Source organism: Taudactylus pleione, unplaced genomic scaffold (genome assembly GCF_031769625.1).
Source record: "Taudactylus pleione unplaced genomic scaffold, aTauple2 ptg000262l, whole genome shotgun sequence".
NCBI classification, from domain to species: Eukaryota; Metazoa; Chordata; class Amphibia; order Anura; family Myobatrachidae; genus Taudactylus; species Taudactylus pleione.
The window spans coordinates 3,287,144-3,310,652 of record NW_028284664.1 but is presented as its reverse complement, the minus strand read 5'-3'; the positions used below and the strand labels follow the sequence as shown (position 1 = coordinate 3,310,652).

General features: G+C 45.2%; 1 protein-coding gene across 1 annotated transcript in view; it reads right to left on the bottom strand.

Moving 5' to 3' along the window:
- Positions 1 to 23,509, bottom strand: part of COL8A1 (collagen type VIII alpha 1 chain) — a 123,193-nt gene that overhangs the window by 54,747 nt on the left and 44,937 nt on the right. Inside the window, exons 2-3 of the mRNA XM_088481078.1 lie at positions 5,048 to 5,195; positions 4,247 to 4,324 (exon numbers count right to left, since the gene is read on the bottom strand). The gene's annotated coding sequence lies outside the window, so the exon portion shown is untranslated. The remainder of the gene's footprint in view (positions 1 to 4,246; positions 4,325 to 5,047; positions 5,196 to 23,509) is intronic.

The following is a 23,509-nucleotide window of genomic DNA, read 5'->3' as shown; positions in this document are numbered from 1 at the left end:
CCCTCGATGCAGTGCCCCCAGTGGTAGTCCACTCCCCCTATGTAGTGGCCCTAGTAGTAGTACCCTCCCCCCTATGCAGTGCCCCTAGTAGTAGTCCCCCCCTTGTAGTGCTCCCAGTAGTAGTACCCCCTTGTAGTGCCCCCAGTAGTAGTGCCCCCAGTAGTAGCCCCCCTTGTAGTAGTACCCCCCTTGTAGTGCCCCCAGTAGTAGTCCCCCCCTTTGTAGTGCCCCCAGTAGTAGTAGTCCCCCCCTTTGTAGTGCCCCCCTTGTAGTAGTCCCCCCCTTTGTAGTGCCCCCAGTAGTAGTACCCCCTTGTAGTGCCCCCAGTAGTTGTCCCCCCCTTTGTAGTGCCCCCAGTAGTAGTAGTCCCCCCCCTTTGTGGTGCCCCCAGTAGTAGTAGTCCCCCCCTTGTAGTGCCCCCAGTAGTAGCCCCCCTTGTAGTGCCCCCAGTAGTAGTAGTCCCCCCTTGTAGTGCCCCCAGTAGTAGTAGTCCCCCCCCCTTGTAGTGCCCCCAGTAGTAATCCCCCCCTGGTAGTTCCCCCAGTAGTCCCACCCCCAGTAGAGAGAGACTTAATAAAAAAAACAAAAAACACTTACCTGAAACTCCCGCTCCTGGTCCCGACGCTTCTACCTGCTCCTCCGGCCGCTTTGCATTATGGGAGAGACGTCGTCATGACGACGTCTCTCCCATTACCCACTGCGGGAGCCGGAAGATGGCTCCCGCAGTGGGAGCAGCAGCAGCCGATGAGAGTCTGACAGACTTTCAGCGGCTGCTGATTACAGCAAACACACAGCTGCCGGCTTCGGCGGCTGTGTGTTTGTGCTGTGTAGCGCTGACCGAACTCTGTCCAGTCATCGCTGCCCGCATGATGCTGTGGTCCGGGGGGCACATGGCACCCTGCCCCCCCGGCCCAGCCCGCCACTGTGTATATACAGTACATAAGCTTGTCCTCTACTTAGCATGTAATGATCTAAAGCTGGCCACACACTAGACCAACTTTCATCCAACCATCCAACTAGTTGATTGGTTGGAAAGAAAATCTGGTAACGGATGGAAGTAACTGATGATCAGCAATTTGCTCTTAAATGCCAGAAAACAGATGAAAATGGTCGTCAGACAATTTTATTAAATGTTTGATCTAAGCAATTTGTTGATTGTCATTTGCTTTCATACCTTACCAGATTTTCATTCCAACCAATCAACTAGTTGGCTGGTTGGATGTAAGTTGGTCTAATGTGTGGCCAGCTTTAGGCAGTGTTTCCCAAATCACTCTAAAGGGGCATACACACACACGTAACGATTTTTTTAACGATTTGTCGTTAACGATGTCGTTATTGTTCAGAAAATGTTTCAGTTTCTGAGTTATAAAGATGAACAAAAATTGTTCAAGCGCGCTGCCGTTTGTAGTTCATCGTCCATTTCGGACTGTCCAACATAACGATTTTCATTTTTCGTTCATCGTTGTAAAAATCGTTCACTTTTTCAAGGGAAAATCTGACAGATAATCGTTGGTTACAAAATCGTTACGTGTGTATGCACCTTAACAGTGCATGTTTTCCATGTCTCCTCAGTGAAATAATTTGCTCCACCTGTGGATCTTTTAAAATGTGTCAGCCAGTAATAAATAGACCTGTGCACTAACTAGGAAAAATGGAAACCATGCACTGTTACTGCACCCTGAGGAATGAGTTTGCGAACTACTGAGCTAAATGAGTACTGTATGTCATGCACTATTATTGCTTGTTATCATAGTTGATGGGTGAGGCATATAGTGCATGTCTAGCTTAATAACTAAAGCATGAAAATGAAGAGCACTGGACATTTCTGTGGCTTAATAACTCTGCAGCCTGTTCTATTTTCTATTTCATGTCCAGTGTTCATCCTGTATTTGTTTTTTCCTTTGCTCAGTTCATTGGCCAGGTTGTTAACTATTCCCAGCTGCAGATGCAGATATAAACTTGCTGCCAGCATCAATCTGTTCTCAAATTTACCAACAGACAAATGTATAAGGTGTAATATTTCTAGTAGTGAAGTTGTTCTTTGACTGATTGGCTTTTTAAATACAGTATATTTTCTCCTGTGTCATGAAGACATCTTTTTTTTATCAGTTGTTTGTTACTAATACCCCTTTTCCACCTAAATTCCGGGTCTGACCCGGAGTTGGAACAAAGGGGGTCATTCAGACCCACTCGCAAGCGGCAGTACGCTCGCAAGTGGGTCGATGTTCCCCACTGCGCATGCGCACGACGGAGGGAGCTCCGTCGTGCGCATGCGCGAGACCCGACGAGCGAAGGACTTTCCTTCGCTCGGAGTGTCTCATCAAAGGGGGCGTGCTGTCGATGGTGACTGACAGCACGCCCCCTTTGGTGGGCATGCCAGGGGCGTGCCTGCCAGACGGAGGCATTCCCATGGGAACGCCTATCGTCTGAAGCCGGCCCCACTGACATCACTAGTGATGTCAGTGGGAGTGATTTTGGCTCTGATAGAGCCAAAATCACTTCTGGCCTTGCGGTTGAGAAACCCAACCGCAGGCTTTCACTCGCAGTTCCGATGGTCGCGATAGTCAAGACCATCACGACCATCATTTTGCACGCTCGTATATGCTGTGGGTGGTGACCCACAGCTATACGAGCGTCCAGGAGGACGCTCCATATTAATGGAGGTGGGCCCTGATTCAGAGCGAGCACTCTGGTCAGAGCGTCCGGCTCTGAATCCGGGCCAAAGTTCCTATCCGGATCAGACCCGGAATTTTGCCGGCGCCGACTCTGGATATTCCCGAGTCAGTGCCGCTCACACCGCAGTCGGGTCTGCATAGATGACGTCATCTCCAAGTGCCACTGAAGCCGGACCAATCGGCCGGCTAGCAGCGCACTCCAGGTCATCGTGACCCGGAGTACGCTGTTCTCACAGCAGGGTTTCACGGGCTGCGCCCGTGTTAAACCCTGCTAGTTACCTGGGTTGGAATGCCGGGTCACTCGACCCGGCGATCCAACCCTCTCCCCTTTTACACCAGGGAGCTGCCCGGGTTAACCCTTCAAAAACCCGGGTTTTAGCTCCGGTGTAAAAGGGGTATGAGTGGATTATGAAAATGATATGGCAGTATCAGCTGGAAATTAAAGTTACGTACAAGCTATTACATTATGTGTCCCTTACACTGTGCAACTCTCATTCATCATTTTCTATTTGTTGCTGCAGATAATAAATGACAAAACAAAGAACTTGGGGCATGATTCAGCAGAGGACAGAATTGCAGAGCCGCAAACAGGAGCTCACTACAAAAGGGCCGGCTGTCGATGCTGATCGACCGCCCATATGATAAGGCTCCATGTGACCTATTGGAAATGGGAATCGTAGGAAGAGAATAACTTGGGATCACCCCTTCTTCAATTTCACCATTAAATGCTCTTTGGATTAGCCTCATTCATTTCTTAATGAAGTTACCGTGCTGCAACTTTTAATTCCAAAAGTCTAAAGAGCCCCTGAATGTTAGATCATTAACGTACATTAGTCCACCCATGTGGACTTGTTTTACATAAACAGACATAATACATTTAAGTGCATTTCGTAAATTCATTTCTGCATCTAACTTCGCCAGGTAGACAGAGGTTTCATTGACAGCGATTTCTAAGTGTCTTGCTGTGAGACCGTGGGCGCTATAGGATTCCTTTCCCTCCAGGGCCGGACTGCCCATCTGGCACTTCTGGCAAATGCGAGAAGGACTGATGGCCAGATGGGCCAGTCCAGTGTTAAACCCTGGCCGAGCAGCTCCACCTTCTGGCGCTCTGCTCGGCTGGGATACTGACAGACGGGGGCGTGCCGCAAGGCCAGGCCTCTGTGACTCACGGCATGCCCCTGTGATATGTAACCACACCCATTTTGTGGCAAGGCCACGCCCCTTTCACTGATGCGCGCGCAGGGGGACTGTCAGGGCTGTTCAGCAGCCTCAGTCCATCCCTGTTTCCCTCTAATATGAAGGGCCTTCTACTGCAAGTACTGGTTTACAATTTGAAGTAAAAATATGTTGAATGATGCTTTAAAGCGAGCCTACCACCAGGTCTTATAGTTATATTTTATTGCTTATTACAATGTAAGCTAACTAAAGTAAAATATTATTACATGGTTACAAATATGCTGTAAGTTATAAAAAAATGTTCTACATAGAAGTTTAATGTCACTACGCTGTCCCATACGAGCTGAGCTTAGCTACACTATGCGGACATAGCCACAGGCAGTACCATGACTTACATTAATGCTCGGTGATGCCGAAGAACGTGATCTTTACTGTTCATATAAATGTATATTTATCTGTATTCCAGTCAGCACCTGCAATAAAGGAGATGTTGTTATTATAGGCCTTCATTAATACTGTATATAAGGGAAAATGTGCCAAACCTTATAAAGAGTGGAGAAGTGAACAAGTTCCCTTTGCAACCAATCAGGTACTAGCTAGAATTTATCAAGTACATTCTATATCAGAGGTTCCCAAATGCGGTCCTCAAGGCTCCCCAACAGTTCAGGTTTTAGAGAGATCCATGGTTGAGCACAGGTGACTTAATTAGTACCTCAGTCAATTTGATTTGACCACCTGTGCTAAACCATGGAAATCTCTAAAACCTGAACTGTTGGGGAGCCTTGAGGACCGGGTTTGGGAACCTCTGTTATATACAACGATAGGTAGAAGCTGATTGGTTGCTACGAGTAACTTCTCCACTAGTCCACTTGTTCACTCTTTAGCTTGAAGGTTCCCCCATAGTGTAGTAACTGATGTTGAGCACACCAGTCAGCAGACTAAAGAAATCCGGTCCCCTTGCACAATGCAGTCTAGTAATAAATAATAGATAACCGACTAACAACCTCAAATAATTATTTCAAATAAATAATAGGAAAACACAACAAAGCTATATTTTAGGCTGGTAATAGTCAATATGGAGAATTCTAGTGCTCTATCGATCTTGAAAATGGGAAGGTACAGTAACTACATTCCCTGATGGACATCTCTCCACCAGACAGTATTACTCCACGGCTACAGCCATCTAAATATATTACCTTTTCATTTGTCCGTCAAGCACCTAATCACAGCTTATCATTGTCCACAGTACACAGTGATGTTTTAAGTTTGCGTGGCTCATACAGCAGATTGCCTTGTATCCTTATGATGCAGACCCGTAAAATGTACAGAAGACCAATGTTTATGCTGCAACAAAAGTGAAAAGGACAGATTAATTGTATTACAATATATTACCTTAGCTCTTATACACTCAGGGGCCAACGCAGGCTTTGCAAAGGGACATTGTGATTGTGTTACTGTATTTTTCAAGCTACAAAAGCCTACAGTTATTGGGGCCTGTATCTGATTGGTAGTGCCATCATCAGATGGTATCGCCAGGCTCTTTCCTATGAAAAGAGCTGAGTGCAATCTCCAGATCCCTGCGCTCCCTACAATTCTTTATGTGCACATGCTGAGGAATGTTGCCGGGATAGAACCTGGTGATGTCATTTTTACAGCTGTGAACAGCGAGGAAAGTACAGTTTTTTGCATTCGCTAGAATAGTTGCGTATCGCAGTATAAAATAATAAATAGCCCCAGGGAAAAAAAAAATGTTCCTCATCGCTGCTTTATGCGGCGATAAGGAATTCTATTTTCAGCCACCAGTGATAGATAGGCCCCCAAATGTAGCTCTACTCTATACACAGACAATTCATATTAATAATTCTCAGATGGATGTACTGTATATTAACGTGTCCGTGTCCTGTAATCACTAAACTACCATGAAATCAGGATTTATATGTACAACTAGAAAGGCGGCAAACACAAACAGTGTTACTGTATACATTCAACACTAACTTGATCACCCAAATACCCACCATGAAAGTGAATGCACCCAGTTTTAAACTATTGCACCCGGAATGTTGGTGACCTGCCATTCTTTCCCATCGCAAAATAGCCACCGATAAAACACTACCAAACTAAGGGCCTGATTCAGAGCTGAACGCTCTGACCAGAGCGCTCGCTCTGAATCAGGGCCCTCCTACCTTTTTTTGTAGCGCCCTCATGGACGCTCGCATAGCTGTGGGTTACCACCCACAACTATAGCGAGCGTCCATGATGATGGTCGCGATGGTCTTGACCATCGGGCTTGCGACGGAAGACTCTGCGGTAGGGTCTCCCTGCCACAAGCCCTGGAGTGATTTTGGCTCTATCAGAGCCAAAATCACTCCCACTGACATCACTAGTGATGTCAGTGGGGCCGGCTTCAGACAGTAGGCGTTCCCATGGGAAAGCCTCCGTCTGGCAGGCACGCCCCCGGCACGCCCACCAAAGGGGGCGTGCTGTCAATCAACATCGACAGCACGCCCCCTTTGGTGCGAGACCCGGTGCGACAGCTTGGCTGTCGCAGTCCGGGTCTCGCGCATGCGCACGACAGAGCTCCCTCCGTCGTGCGCATGCGCAGTGGCGAACATCGACCCGCTTGCGAGCATACTGCCGCTCGCGAGCGGGTCTGAATGACCGCCTAAGACCAAAACTAAAAGGGGGTGTAGGATGGGAAGCCAGCAAACAGAGGTTTTAGCCCACAAACTAAAGCCTTATGGACCGTACACACGGTCAGATCAGACAACGAATCAGATATCGTTGTCTGATCGACCAGCATGTGCTGGATGATCGTTATCGAACATCCAGCACATGCTTCATTCCCCCCAACTACTATAACGACCCTCGATCAACGATCGAGGGTCCCTATAGTGACCAGGCTAACCTGGTCCATATCGACCAGGATGGCCTGCACATACGGGGGGATGGTCGATATCGATATCGGCCATCCGTGCCCGTGCATCGTTTGATCATTTGGTCATTTGAGGGGGCAATAAATGGTCGATTTAAACAATCAAACGATATCGTCATCGTTTAAATCGACCAAGAAATCTGACCGTGCGTATGCACCATTAAACAGACATAAGCACAAACACAACCCTGAAACATCATAGGACAACCGACGTCAAGTGATAAGCACATAAATCGGACCTCAGTCCACCTTATTCTTATGTCATCCATTCAGTTTCTCTTTTTGACATACATCACACCTTTCCCAAATGCTCAACTGTTCTTTAGTAAAGTATAGGTAAAGATATCTATTTGACTTGACCACTTATTACCAGGCTAACAAATCCACACAAACACATTATTTGGGTGCGCAGGAAGTGATAAAGTATGCAAATTATGTGACAATTATTTTCTGCTTAATTCACTACGTGCATTCCATAAAAAGGCACCCGATTGGCAGGGGCCCTATTCTCACACCTGGAAATCCTCAGACTGTAGTACTTGAGGCAGTGACTGAGAATTCAGTGATACACTGTCCACTAAACAGCTGTGGCCAGTCACTGGGCCTTAGGAAGAAACGTTACAGAGATAACAAAGGCATCGCCACATACAGCGACATTTATGTACAACTACAACGGTAAATATTTTTTGGTGCAAAAATATATAGCGCAAATAAATTGCAGCTATTCAATCTAATTGCCACCCATTCTAAACTACAGTATGCCCAATTCTGATGATTGTTAGAAAATGCAAACAAATGAGCGGACCAGACGTGCAGCACGCAATCTTATTTTTGTAAGATCATTTCACTTTAAAGTCTGTGTTGAATTATTGCCTCTACCAGCTTTCTTGAAATCTACTTCCACACAAACTAATGCTCTTAAAATATCTGCAAATCTACCACAGTAGCTGCTTATGAAACAATAACGTCTTTTATTTTGCAGGGAGTTAGGTAATTATTTACTCCAGCAGTCTGACAGAGTGCTTACATCTGACACTGTAAACGTCGGGAATTAAAAAGCTTGTTCTCCAGGTGAAATGTGAACGTTTCCCAACCAACGGAATACACTATGGGGGTTATTCACTAGAACAGACATGTACGGAACCTGTAGCCAATGAAACATTTGCTTTCATTAACTAATTTGCATTTGATGGATTGACTTGTTTGTTTGCTCTGGGTTACTATAGGATACTGCACATTTTCACTTTGGGCCTGATTCATTACGGATCGCTATTGCGCTCGCAGCTCCCTAATCGCATGCAGGTCTGCTGCGAAAATATGCTAATGAATGCTATCGCAATGCCGTCGCACTGCCAGTATAGAGACACCCACTGCCTCCCACTACCGATATCTCACATCCGTAATACCTTGCAGTCCTGCGTATACATCGGTAAGATCGAGCACCATCGGACCCCCCACACAGAATTACAGCAGCCCTGACCCTGCTTAGAAATTGCTAACCTCGTCGCACGCAGTAAGTACATAAGGTGCGTATGCAATCACAGTGACTAATTTAGGCACGGCCATGCAACGGCGTACAAACGAACAGACACGCCTGCGTTACTCCAACCACTCCCCCATCACCACCCCCAAAACGCTGACTAACTGTCACTCACTCTACGATGGGTTACCGTGCTCTGCGTAATCGCAGTGTAGCCATTGCGCACTGCGATGCATACACAGAACGCAACAATTGGCCAACTGTGTGCGCTGTTGCAATCCATAATGAATCAGATGCTTTGTTAGTAACTTCTAGTGTATAGAACATCACAGTGATACAGGTAAGAAAAATGTTTTATAAACTACTTTATATGGGCTCTTTATCATGCCACCAAAGACAAACATACAGTAGTTACTATCAGTTTTCAGTCTATTGTGCAGAATTTCACTGATCATCTGATTTTATTTGTAGCACTTCACCTGATTACTCAAATTAGAGGGAAGATTGGTAATAACATTTCTACAATAGATTGTGTAAAAATATCTGCACTGTATGGGGTTTACTGATTGCCGATTCCGACCAAAAAATTATCAGAATTGTTAAATCAGGTTGTCCGACATGTTGGATTTCACCCACCAATCCTGGCTTTAGATTACTACTGTATGGTAACAATCAGCTGTTACCAGATTTTTTTTTTTTAATAAAAAATCTCGTCTATTGGGGACCCATTACTATATATCTTAGACTATAGGCCATAATCCTCAGTAGAGATAAGCAAACTCCCTGCACTCCATTTCACACATTACCTGCAGCCATTCGCCCAATTGTCATTTTCATAGAATACATTTTTTCTATATGTTATCTTATTTTTTAAACCATTTTGGCAATGAGGTTCCACCAGGAGCATGAAATGTTCACTGTTGACAACAGCATCATCTCCCCTGTCCCCCAACTTCGCTGTTTGGGTGTCATCCTTGACTCCACCCTCTCCTTCACCCCCCACATTCAATCTCTGGCTCTATCCTGTCGGTTCCAGCTATGCAACATCGCTCGCATTAGGCCTTTCCTCTCCCAGAATGCTACCAAACTGATTATTCATTCACTAATCATTTCTCGGTTTGACTACTGCTACCTTCTCCTTACTGGCCTCCCACGTTGCCATCTTGCCCCACTCCAGTCTGTTCTCAATGCGGCAGCTAGACTTATCTTCCTCTCCAACCGTTCCACTTCTGCTGCTCCCCTCTGCCAAAACCTGCACTGGCTCCCATTCCCCTACAGAATCCTCTTCAAACTCCTCACCTTCACATACAAGGCCCTCTCTAACTCTACTGCTCCCTACATCTCCAACCTCATCTCCTTACATACTCCCTCCCGCTCACTCCGGTCTGCCAATGACTGTTACCTCTCCTCCACCCTGGTTACTTCATCTCACGCTTGTATCCAAGATTTTGCCCGTGCAGCCCCCCTCCACTGGAATGAGCTCCCTAGCTCGATCAGGTTCTCCCCGACCTTGCAAAGCTTCAAATGTGCACTGAAATCCCACCTGTTCACCAAAGCGTACCCTTCCACCACATAACCATGTTACCCCATCTCTGTTCCTCCCACCACAGCCATCTCTACCTTGCTTACTTCCTGGACTCAGGTCCCTCTCTACACACTCATGCCTCATGTCATCTGTCCATCTCCCCTCTCCCCTAGATGTAAGCTCCTATGAGTAGGGTCCTTTCCCCACTGTCTCACAGCCCTCTTCTCTAGCACTTCTATGACAGCCTTCACCTTCAGAGCTGTACTGTGTATGCAGGGGCGCCGAGAGGGGGGGGGGGATCGGGTACAGATTACCCAGGCCCGGACTTCCTGAGGGGCCCGGCAGGGCCCCGGGTCCAGCGCCGCCCCCCCCCTCACAGCAGCCCAGCACACAGCGTGTGCTGAGCTGCATTTGGAGACTGCTGTGGCTGCTGAGCAGCAGCCACAGCAGTCTCCTATGCCTGTGCGGGGGAGCGATCACACTGATCGCGCCCCCCTGGCTTTGCGCCAGGTGCTGCAAATCTTTTTTTTTTTCCGCGCCCCCTATTACCGGGGCCCGCCACGGCTCTTGGCGGGCCTGTGTGTATGGAGAATTGTGTTGCTAATTGTTACTTGTGTTCTGTTTATATTTTGGTTACTGTATTGTAATGTAATGTTCTGTGTACCCTTTACTGTATGTACAGTGCTGTGGACCATTTGTGGCGCCCTATAAATAAAATGTAATAATAATAATGTTACTTCCTCTATTATGCCTGATACAGCTGAACCCTCCTAACTTTTTACGAAGGAGAAGCTGAAATGAACAGTAATGGGTTTTGTCAGTAGAATATAATAATTTCACTTGTGAGCCCAGTGACTCAGGGGTCTATATACTAGGCCTTGGAGAGAGATAAAGTGGACAGGGATACAGTCCAACCAGTCAGCTCCTAACTGTCACTTTACAGGCTGTGTTTGAAAAATGACAGGAGCTGATTAGTTGGTACTTTATCCCCTTCCACTTTATCTCTCTCCAAGGCTTAGTACATATAGACCCTTCACTCATTAATTACAGACTCCCAGAGAATCCCAAAACTGACAATGACTGAACATGAACAAGTGCACTGATCTCTACTCCTGTACAAAGGCTTTTGGAAGATGAAGATGAACAACTGCCAATGAGCCAAAGATTGCCTACCAAAGTCCTAGTTATATAGCACAAAGTTTTTATTTCAAGCCAGGAATGTTCACATGATCCATTTGACTGTGTGAACATTTCAGATCCTTTAAAAGTGTTTATTTCCCCTGAAGAATTATACCTGAAAAATAAGAGTCATTCAGTTTTCTATCAGTCATTTAAGCTCTGAAGTAATATTTGACCTTAATTTATTTTGGCAAAGACTGAGACCAGACTGGCTGAGTACAAGCTTGGCACTGAAAACGGACATCAGGTCTACAGATGTTCAGGAATATCACCAAATGCTTGACCGCAGAAGAATAAAAATACAGAGAATCAGTGACAATAATCCCAGACAAGCTAATCAGTTAGGTTCTGTCTCTAATTACTAGGCTAGGTTTCTCGCTGGCTGTTCCGACCATTAATCCAAATCTGACTTGTTTTGACTGCTCCGATTTTACATGTTCATAAACAAGGTTTGAAGTGGATTTAAGAAAACAGATTAAAGTGTTGGGAGAAGAGAACAGCAGTTTTTCGGCTTTGAACAATAAACAGAGATTTCACCAGTAATGATGTAGACAATTTGGCCACAGGCGAAGTCTGCTGAAGATGGTAAAAACATGTCTTATACAGGACTAGATTTTGTTTCCAGAAATTATTTTATAATTGGTTTCATTGGACCTTAAATTAAGGTAGAAACTGCCAGTATAAGATAATGACACCATCATCTCATTTACTTCTGTGTACTCAGGCTGCCAGCCAGTAAAATCCACAAGTGCAATCCTTGTCAGAGCTCCCCAGGTGTGTTTTGCCTAGTTAAAGCTTCAATAAATAACCTGCCTCTATTGGAGGGGGTGACACGCCACTGTTTAGACTGACTTTGTAGTGTCAGAGGTTGAGGGGGGAAAGCAGAGGAATATTTCCTGTGCAATATGATCACTTCAGGCACATATGTGCAACAGAAGCTTCTCAATATACTACTTACTGTGAATATAGTTTACAATAAAAACCACAGGACGATTACATTGCAGTAGTTCCAAAGTGGTCCTGTCACTTTTACATATTGCAGGCAGCTATACTTTAGGCTAAGTCAAGATTTGTGAGACTGCAGCCTGGGAAATCACTTATACCTCTTTTCCACCAAAAATCCGGGTGCACCCTGGCTTTTTGGACATGATTCCAACCCAGGTCAGACCCCGTTTACACTGCACCTTTGATCTGGGTTACTCCCAGGTCAGCCCTGTTCACACTGAACCCAGGTCTGCTCTGCTAAACTTGTGAGGTCATAAAAAGTGGGATGTGACTGCTCCACAACCACCAATCAGCTCATTATAAGCATGACCCAAGTCGGATAACCTGGATTGCGCCATTTGCACTGTACCATTACTCAGGTCCATCCTGGGTCAGAGCCTGGTAGCTACCTGGGTTGGATTGCTGGGTCACTTGACCCGGGTTATTTTCCAGGGACCCTTTTACACTGAGCTGCGACCCGGGTAGACCCAGCAAAAATCCAGGTCTTTGCTCTGATGTAAAAGGGGTATAAGTAACTTCAATGAAATTATATGATTCTATGATTCCTTATAAATTAAGAGGAGCATTCTCCCCCCCCCCCCCCTCCTTTTTTTCTGTTTATGGGGGATATATATCAACAGTTTTTTGTATTAAAAAAAGTGATAAAAATGGTTTTCGAGTATATTTCACTAGAGATAAGTTTCGAGGGAATGTATCAATGTTTTTCGCATATTTTTTAGATTTTTTTTCGTCAAAGAATGGTTTTCGTTTTTTTATTATATCGTTATTTTTGTTGTAATTGAAATCAATGAGAGCCTTATGTATCATCATTTTATTGTTTTTTTAAGTGAAAATCATCGTGTTTTTTTTCGACATACTTTGGCTGGCGATAACTTTATTCCACCACCACTGATGTTGAAATAAGATATGTTAGTTATTGCTATTTAGATGAAACTTATGAAATTTAAATAGTCAGTATTACTTGTAATCTATATATATATATAATATATATATATATATAAATCACAGGGGCTCTGCACTCACCATAATAACTAACAATAATTATAAACATAATAAACAGTGGGGTTTTGGTTTATGAATTGATCAATGCATTTAAGCTTGCAGCCCCCGTCACGGGACCCCACTTTACTGCAAGTCCCTACTCTATTGCTCAGAATTATAACATGGACATAGCCATCACATTAGTGTTAAATTTTTATAATTAATCATTTTTGTGATCACATTTTCTCATGCACCCCTTTTAACTAGTTATCTAACTTGTGTCAGGTGTTTTCCTAGGTGCTTTGCAACAGGTGTGCTTGGTAACTGTCTCACATTTAAAAGCAAAGTTGCTGTGAGCTTTAAACCTTGATAGCATACCCTGAGTTTAACACTAATGTGATGCCTATGTCCATGTTATAATTCTGACCAATAGAGTAGGGACTTGCAGTAAAGTGGGGTCCCGTGACGGGGGCTGCAAGCTTAAATGCATTGATCAATTCATGAACCAAAACCCCACTGTTTATTATGTTTATAATTATTGTTAGTTATTATGGTGAGTGCAGAGCCCCTGTGATTTCTATTTAAACAATGTGGTCACATACCATGTTGCACCCCAAAACTAGGAATGGTGAGTGCCGTGAATTAGTGCTTTATATATATATATACATATATATATATATATATATAGTGGGGCAAAAAAGTATTTGGACAGCCACCGATTGTGCAAGTTGTTGCACTTTAAAAGATGAGAGAGGTCTGTAATTTCCATCATAGGTACACTTTAACTGTGAGAAACAGAATCAGAACAAAAAATTCCAGAAATCACATTGTATGATTTTTAAACAATTTATTTGTATATTCTTTCGGAAAAAAAATATTTGGACAATCAGAAAGTTTAACTCAATACTTTGTAAAGTAACCTTGGTTGGCAATTACAGAGGTCAAACGTTTCCTGTAGTTCTTGACCAGGTTTGCACACACTGCAGCAGGTATTTTGGCCCACTCTTCAATGCAGATCTTCTCTAGATGTGTCATGTTAAAAATTGAAATGATAAATGGTAAAATTACCATTTGCTATAAATGGGTCCACAAATAAGCTTTAAACAATCTAACAAGTATTACACACACCTGTCTTATAGAAGAATGGAGTTTATTTTACTATGATGAGCTATGTGAGATATATACACACACAATATATATATTTATATATATATATATATATATATATATATCTATCACACACACATACACATACATATACAGTATATGACCCATAGAAGAAAAGTAGAAGTTTTTGTAGGGAAAATCAGGAGAAACTAAAGGGGAGGGGAAATCTAGTATCAATGGATTCCTTTATTTTGATGAGCCACTAGAATTCCGCTCGTCACTCAGGCAGAACGCCACCTACCATTCACTGCGCATGTCCAAAACTGAAACAGAGCATGCGCAGTTGTTATTTTTTTATCGGAACATGAAAAAATCATTTATGCATTTGTTTTCCTATTATCTAATTCGAAAACAAAAATGCGAAAATTATCACAATTCAGGGGGTTTATCACGTTTCCATTTTTGGCGAAAAAACATGATAAATATGACGATAAAAAAGCGAAAAGATACACGATGTCTGGCGAAAAGAAACATGATCTTTTCACATTTTTTGATACATATGCCCCTATGTATGCTGTACTTGATCAAATGTAGTTTTTGAGAGTGTCATAAGGTATCACCTAATTCAATGTTTGGATGAGGGAGAACCAGCATATGCCTATACCACACAACTGCCCCAAATTATATCCACTAATGTGTAATTTACTGGGTATATTATTATTATTATTATTATTATTATTATCATCCTTTATATGGGGCAACAAGGGTTCCTCAGCGCCTTACAGAGTACATAAACAAAGAAAATGGCGACTTAGAGTGCAAAACAATGCAGGACAATGTTTATAAACATTGCATAACACTCAAAAAGGCAGCAGGGCGTTAGCAACCAAGGGGTCTATTTACTAAGCAGTGTTAGGAGACAGAGTGAAAAGTGATAAGGTACCAGCCAATCAGCTCCCAACTGTCATCTCACAGGCTGTGTTTGAAAAATGACAGTTGGGAGCTGATTGGTTGGCACTTTATCACTTTTCACTCTGTCTCCTAACACTGCTTAGTAAATAGATCCCCAAGTGTTAGGTGCCCTTGTGGGGAGGAAAGGGAAAGGAGAAGCACATGAGGGAAGAGGGCCCTGCTCGTGAGATCTTAGAGTCTACAAGGGAGGGACAGACAGACAGGGGTCACAGAGGAGACAGACAGTGAGGAAGGAGCCGGCAGTGATAGGGCAGGGTTAGGATGAGTGCTGGAAGGCTTTGATAAAGAAGTGGGTCTTGAGAGCCCGTTGGAAGATTTGTAGAGAGGTGGAGAGTCTGATAGAGAGAGGGAGAGAGTTCCAGAGGTAGGGAACAGCACGGGCAAAATCTTGGAGAAGGGAAGAAAGTAATCAGTTGGCAGGAGAGGTGGCATGCATTTGTTGAGCTAGGTGGGCAGGCAGTACTATTAAACTATAGCAGAACTTAAGTAACATTAAAAATTATTAATACCTGATGACTAAAAAGTAGAATTAATTACAGTGAAAGTATAGTAACAAAAAAACGTAAACAACTTAATGGCTTTGAGTACAAGAAAATTCCACTTTCTGCTCAACAGTTGTAACACACTAAATAACCGTCAAGTATGAATATCCAACTATTTTCTTTTCATTTAGTACAAAGTGATCTATCAAGAGATTTCCAGGATAACTGTGTCATCTCCATATAAATTTTTGCTCCATATAATTAAAACATCGAGCAACCATTTGTCTATCTGACTGTCAGTTAAACTTAAAACAGAAATATCTTTGTAATCTTCCTAGACAAAACAAGTGACAGGTCCGTCTTGAGCCAGTCTTCCCCGTGGAAGGTTGTCAACGCAGCTTGGGAAAGCATCGGCTGCAGGTGCTGCCAGGAATTAATGTCTGCAGAAGCATGAATGCTCCAGGCAAAGGAATGCCCAGGGTTATGTTAGTAAGGGATAGGAATGAATTTGCCAATAAAAAAAAACCTACTGACATGTTTAAAAAATGCTGCAGGCACCTATCCTTTCTGGTAATGATACACAGTTACACAGAAATGCTCTCTCCTATTCAGATACTGGTGTAAAAATACATTTCAGTCGAACCTCTACTGAGTTGGCATTGACTTTCCAATACAATCTGGACTGTAGTTCCAACAACTGAAGTGGATCAAACCTCTTTTATTCCAAACTAAATATTCTATTCCAATTTCCATTCTAGCATGGAAATACAGAAAGTCCAACCAGGGGATTAAATGGGATTAAGAGCCACAAAACTGAATAATTGGGATTATTAAAGTATAACCAAAAGAAAAAAATGCAGATCGCGATCCAATAATGAAGAATATTGATCTAAATGAAGCAATCTCTTTTTTTTTTTTTTATGGGAAGTCGTGAATCCAAAATTAACTAAGCCAGGGGGATATTGTCCTAGTTGGCCAATTCATGCACCTGGAGCAACAAAACGTCATAAACCAACATTCCACCAGCATAAATAAAACTTTATTATGACAACTCTGTTTAATGGAGAACAGTGCTATGAATTGGAACAATGATCTGTGTGCATCCACATTCCGAACTTTCCACCTAATGTCTCTGCAGAACACGCAGTCACAAGTGTAGTAACCAGCGCTATTTTTCAGCAGAAAAAAGCAGGAACTCAGGGCTCGACTCAGACCCGCTCGCTAGATGCATTCGCACGCAGCCAAAGTATGCAAATCCCGCAATCGCACGGCAAGGCATTAGCATGCCCACTATGTCTTGGCGTGGGATCGCAGTGTGTATTTAGATACCCACCAGCCTGTCTTAAGATGCCCACTTTCCCACGTCATCTCCAGGTAGTATATGCAACAATCGGTAACATCGAGTACCATCGGCAGCGTACGCAGCACTTGTGGCTGACCATACCCTACTGCAAGCACCGCGAGTGCTTCAGTGTGTAAAACAACCATGTGATATGTACTATGACGCTGCGTCTTAATTAGGCACGCCTCTGAAACGGCGTTAAGACGCTCAGACATGCCTGCGTTCGTACCGCCACACCTAGTCTACTCTCCTTGGAGAACTCACCAAAATGCAGGAGTCTCCCAGACATTGGAGAGTAGACCAGTATGACCTATATTCTCTGCAGTGGGCTTGTGGCTACTCATAAATGTACTTAAATTACGAACAAACGTTTGATAAACTGGGCTACTTTCTAACCCCTTCCCCCCAGGTTTGACGTAACAACATTCACTTGGACAGAACATGTAAATTTTCTATCTCCATGACAGTGCTGCATACTGTCGCCATGGTGTCAAATGTACATTCGGCTCATACATATCAATGAGCCAGCTACTGAAGTTTTGAAGTAAATGAAAATTCTACCACATAAACTTTCAGGAGGATCATACCTTGCTGAGACTGAGTATAACACAGCAACCAGAACAGACACACCAACATCATATGTCTAGTATGTACAACATCGGCAGCGACAGGACGCGGCATCGGCAAGGGCACCCAGACCTGCCGATGCCAGCAGCAACGGAACGACGGCAGGGGCATTCAGCAGCATGGCCCCCTCTAGAGATATCGCACGTCGGAGGTCTGACAGAGGATGTAGCTGACGACGCACTGGAGCGTGCATTGTCAGCGACATAGTGGGTACACACTGGACGATGCCGGCAGCAACGGAACGATGGCGGGGGCATTCGGTAGCATGGCCCCTGCTAACGATATATATCCTCCGACGGAGGATGCCACTGACGACGTACAGGTGCATTGTCAGCGACATAGTGGGTACACACTGGCTGATGTGTTCGATATATCGGCCCGATCCGCCGTATCAAGCAACATATGGTTTAGTGTGTACCCAGCTTAAGTCTAAGGCGCCGCAGACACAGCGGTCCCCAGACACACAGAGGGCTCTCCTGCTTTATGCATGCTATGAAAACACAGTTTAAATGGTCAGACACGTCAGTGTTTTTCTAACCACCCCCAAACGCTGACTACCTGTCACTCACTTCAGGGCCGGCTCGAGGAGGAGCCGTGCCCTGTGCAGAGAGGGACCCAGCCGCCCCCTTCACCCTGTGCGTGGCTAAGCCGTGCATGGCCGAAAAGGGGATGTGGTCCACTTACCATAGGTCACACCCCTAAATGATGCTAATTGGGGGAGAGCCCTTATGGCGAGCCCAGCACTTCTTCAGTAGCTGGGCTGTCCCCAGCCCTCTCCCTGCATTGAATGGATGCCACGAGCGCATCCATTCCTCTTCTCTGGGGCAGGCACCGCCGCACTGCTGCAGCGGTGAGGGTACCCAACCTCTCGACCACCCGCGGGACACTGTGGCCCGTGGGTGAAACAGCGGGGCAGTGCCCGTATAACGTGACTGTCCCATTGAAAATCGGGATGGTTGGGAGGGGTGCGCCCTCTATGTACACGCTATAGCATTTATTTTACCCGCTATAGGGCACTGGGGACACACTTTTTTAAAGAAGCCGAGTCCCCGGGGACGTGCTGTGCTGTGGCCAATCCCTGACAGCTGGCTGCAGCACAGCGCGTCCCCCTGAGAAAGACACAGCACTGTCTGTTAGAGCAGCCAATGAGAGTCAGATAGACTCTCATTGGCTGTTGCTGTGGAAAGCCGTGCTGGGATCAAATGTCTGATCCCAGCATCGGCACAGCATCTGTGCCCGGCGCTGGGACAGTGTGTTTGTGCACAGCGCCGGGTAAGCCACCGCGCCGGGTACCTGGTGAAGGGACCACCTGGTCCCCTCCAACAGCGTCGGCGGTAAAGTGGCGACGGGAGAAGCTTGGCTCCGGGCGCAAGCTGAGCGGAGCTCGCTGCCGGGAAGCCAACTGGCGGCGGTTGTTTGGCACTGGCTACGAGCCAAACACGGCTCGCAGTTCAGCAGCCAATAGGAGGCAGACGCGACGAGCCACTCGCATCATAGCCCCGCCCACTTGCGGCGTCTTGAATTAGACGCTGCTGAGCGGGAAACTTCAGTATCGGCGGCGGAGGGGAGGAGTGAAGACCTCCCGAAGAGAAGAGCATCGCCACAACAGATCTGGCGGCCGCGCAAGAGGCCGGAAGACAGCGTGATCAAGAAGGAAGAAAGGAAGAGGTGGCGCCGCTGGCCAGAACGGGCCAGTGGAAGAAGACTGACCGGAAAGGACTGCGGGGGTGGAAAGAAAAAGAGCTAACGATGCTCCCCCCCGCAGCCTCTTCCACTGTACGGGTAGGTGGCCTTAGGCCACCGTTATTTATCCCCTCCCTAGACCAACAGGGTTGTCGGGCACTAGGCCCCTGGGATAAATTCAGGCAATAGGCCTGTGGGTATATAGGTGGGCACAAGGCCCGGGCTACATAGGGGGCATTAGGCCCAATTGAAGGTGTGAGTGACCTGGGCATTAGGCCCAGGTCACTAAAGGGCAAATAGGTGGGCCAATACTGGTGGCAATGCATAGAGGGTAAACTACTGCTGGAGGTACTGCACGGGGGGGATTACTACTGGGGGCACAACATAGGGGGGGATTACTACTGGGGCAATGCATAGGGGGACTACTGGGGACAATGCATAGGGGTACTACTACTGGGGGCAATGCATAGGGGGTCTACTACTGGGGGCAATGCATAGGGGTACTACTACTGGGGGCAATGCATAGAGGGACTAAAGAGCATTAATGTGCGGCAAAATGTGTTAAGGGCATTAATGTGTGGCATAACGTGTAAAGACTGGGCATGACTGTGTGGCATCATTTGTAAGGGCTATTACTGCATGGCATAATGTGTAAAGACCGGTCATTAATGTGCGGCATAATGTTTAAAAACCGGGCATGGCTGTGTGGCAAAATGTGTAAAGACCGGGCACTGCTGTGTGGCATAATGTGTAAAGGGCATTAATGTGCGGTATAATGTGTAAAGGCCGGGCATGGCTGTGTGGCATCATTTGTAAGGGGTTAGGGGAGGTCTGAGAGGCATATGGGGAGCTCTAAAGAATAAATGATGATGGGACCCAGAAATGGTCAGGTAGGACCCCATATTTTTTAAAGTGGAGGGTCCCTGGGACCCACATATTTTGTCACTCAACGCGATCACTGAAGGAGCCCGAAACGCTTTCACGCATGCGCAATGACTGACAAATGCTCAAACTGGGTAAATATCGGCATTGTGTGCAGATCGGAATAGGCCCTGAGTTACAAGGCAGGGCTCCACAATCATTAATATTATATACAGGTGCTAATTATAAACCTCTCTATTTATAATCCCAGCCTAGTACAACTCACTTCACATTGGCTGAAAGTAATAAAATATATAGGTCTATTCGAATATCATATGGATAATCTTGATTCTATAAACATTTCTTAAATGCTGCTAACATATGTAAAAGTTACTTACAAATATTAGTAACTTGGAGAACTATTCATTATCCTATTGGCGCACCATAATTAAGTATCAAACTCGCTGCGACCCCGCAATCACCAACACTGCTACTGAAGTACTTACCCCTGCCGACCCAGCCGACTATGCATGATTGATCTGCATGCGCGTGGCCAGAGGGTGTTGGAAAAGACCAATTAAATCCCTCTTCGCAAGCTGGTGCTACTTACCATAGTGCAGCTCCAGGACCCAACGCCCTCGGGCTCCTTATAATAGGCTGTTGTAACTGGCCCATAAGGGATCATGAATATACCCCTTAGTATCTTAGTAACTAAGAATGCTAGCTAAACATTGACCATTATAAATACTCAATTACAGTATATGACAGTATTATTACTGCTGTCCTTTATGATGATATATACTTTATACATACCTCCTGATATTAAGAGGATGCAAACTGGAATGGGGGTGTGTGGCTGTGGCACATTACATGCAGCAGTAGAATATCTCCCAAACCCCTACAAATCTTGGTGAATGTCTCGATAGTGGTGTCAGTGCTGACAGGAGGACACTCCTCCAAAATATGCTTTCTAGGCATGAAATCGGCTACATGCATGTGAAAGATGCATAGAAAGTGCTGTGCTGTTCAATGATCAGCAACAAAATGCCACGGTACAAGCATACCTAAACTTGCTTCAAGTATAAAATGTAATAAATCACAACTAAGCTCTCTAACCAGCCACGTCTATTATTTCCCCATGTTATGAATGTAGCAGCTATGAATGTACTAAAGTGGTAGAACAAGTATCTATTGTGAAGAAAGATCTGTGACAACCCCCATTTCTGGCTCATTAGTGACATGTCTGGAGCAGAAGCCTCCTTCTAGTACTGTACAGTCGTTATTGAATTTCTGGGGTATTGTTCGGGGTCTGATCTGGGCACGTAGAGGCATCATGTTGACAGTATGCCAGGAAAAACTTGACAAAATCCCCTTAGTATTATGTTTCTCATGAAAACAAAGCTAGAAATGATGAGCTGCCAAAATAAGAAGGTAGCATTATTTCTGCAAGCAACCAGCATTCCAATGGCAATACCTAAGTTCTGAAAAAACTCAAATGTAAGAGGAAATAGAGAATGTTTGACATTTTTCCGGTTATTATTAAAGGTTTCAGACTGTCCTGTTTAGTATTCATATGGAGGACAGTCTATGCAGACCGAGCTTCTAAAGAACTATAGTTGTGTTTTTATTGACTCCTCCTCATTTAATAATCTTCCCACTATTTATCAGAACAGATGTAATCACCTACGTGTGACTCATAGGCACCATCCAATTCATGTACCATAAAGATTAAATAGAAATCTCCATTTTTGGATACACTTCCCAGTGGTGGGATTTTCTAAGACCTCCACCCTTATTTGATTATTAGTAGTTTAGGACCAGTCATACGATGGGTCCGGGTCAGTCCCATTCCCACCTCCATCCTGTGTCCCCGCCTCAGTCCTAAATCTCCATCCTTGCCCTACATCTCCATCCTTGATGCTTCTCCACCCCCTCGTTGCCGTTCCCAACCCAGCTGTACTTACCCTCCTCATCTATAATGTCTCACCAGCGGTGGGAGCCATTGGGGGTGGGGGAGCTATTCTCACTGCACAAGTTATAACAGACTTAATTAGTCAATTGCATTTCAATATGCCTCCTGGAAAGTTCCACACCTTGTCATTGTCTCTGTTGATTGGTGCTAATAAAAGGAGTAACCAAAACACACCATTACTAAGTGCCAGCTACATTACAGTTACTGTCAGTTGGTCTGTACTCTGACCCTCCCTCCCGCCAGTGTCAGTTATGTCATTACCTGAGAGTTCTGACACCTACTGAGCATGTCAGAGACAGGAAGAACTTATACCAATATTATATAGGCTGTCACCTCAGTCCGCCCCATGTTCCACCTTGTCCTGCCCCCCACTCCTGTATTGAATGCAAAATGGTTGTAGAATAGGCAGCCCCATTATATATGGCAGGGATCCCCATGGAAGGGATGTAGTCAGCATCTCGGCGTGTCGGGATGCTGACCGTGAAAATACCGGCGCCGGAATCCCAACAGTACCGGGATCCCAGCTCCAGAATTCCGAAGGTAAGTATCGAGGGTTAGGTTTAGGGTTAGGCACTAGGGGGAGGGATAGGGTTAGGCACCAGGAGGGGGAGGTTAGGGTTAGGCACTAGGGGCGGAGGTTAGGGTTAGGCACCAGGGAGGGAAGGTTAAGGGTTAGTGTTAGTTTTATTACCTTAGGGCAGGTATGGGCAACCTCCTGCCCTGGGGCCATATAAGGCCCGCGGAATCATTTGGTCTGGCCCTTTAGATGCTTCAGATGGCACACCGCTGCTCTTACAGCTCCCTGGAGCATCCTCATGATGCTTCGGGCATTGCTGTAATAACCAGTGATTGTGGTCACACCCCATTTGACATCACACAGAGGGGGCGTGGCCTGTACAGAGCCCACCAATAATGTTATATATATCAAAATGGCCCTCGTCAGAAGAAAGGTTCCCCACCCCTGCCTTAGTGTGTCGGGATTCTGACTGTCGGGATGCCACTGTCTGTATTCTAACCAGCGGCATCCCGACCGTCGGGATCCCATAACCAACCCCTATGGAATAGTCACAGCGCCAACACTTGTCGGACAGTCCAGGGTGTATTTTGCAGAGAATGCTGGGATATCTGTACCATCTGGTCATGACTTATACTGAGTGTCGAAAACCAACAGGTTTCCTGGAAGACACTTCACATGGTGGGGAACCTAGTTGCTTCTTTAGGTCTCACTCCCAGGTACAGATATGTGCACTTACATCTTACTTCTTTGTGCCTTAAACAGCCCTTCTAGTCGCTCCATGTTGTGGCATGACTTAGTAGTGCTGAGCTTCTTTTCATGAGACTTTTTCTCTTCAAATGCGTCTTATGCACAAAGTTATGTGAATAGGACGCACAGGCAGCTTCTGCTGATTAAAATGACATGCAGCATGTCTATGTTCTGTGAGAACTGCGGGTGTATCTGCATGGCGCTCACACATTATGTTTAACGCGACTTGTAGCGCACGCAGGTAAA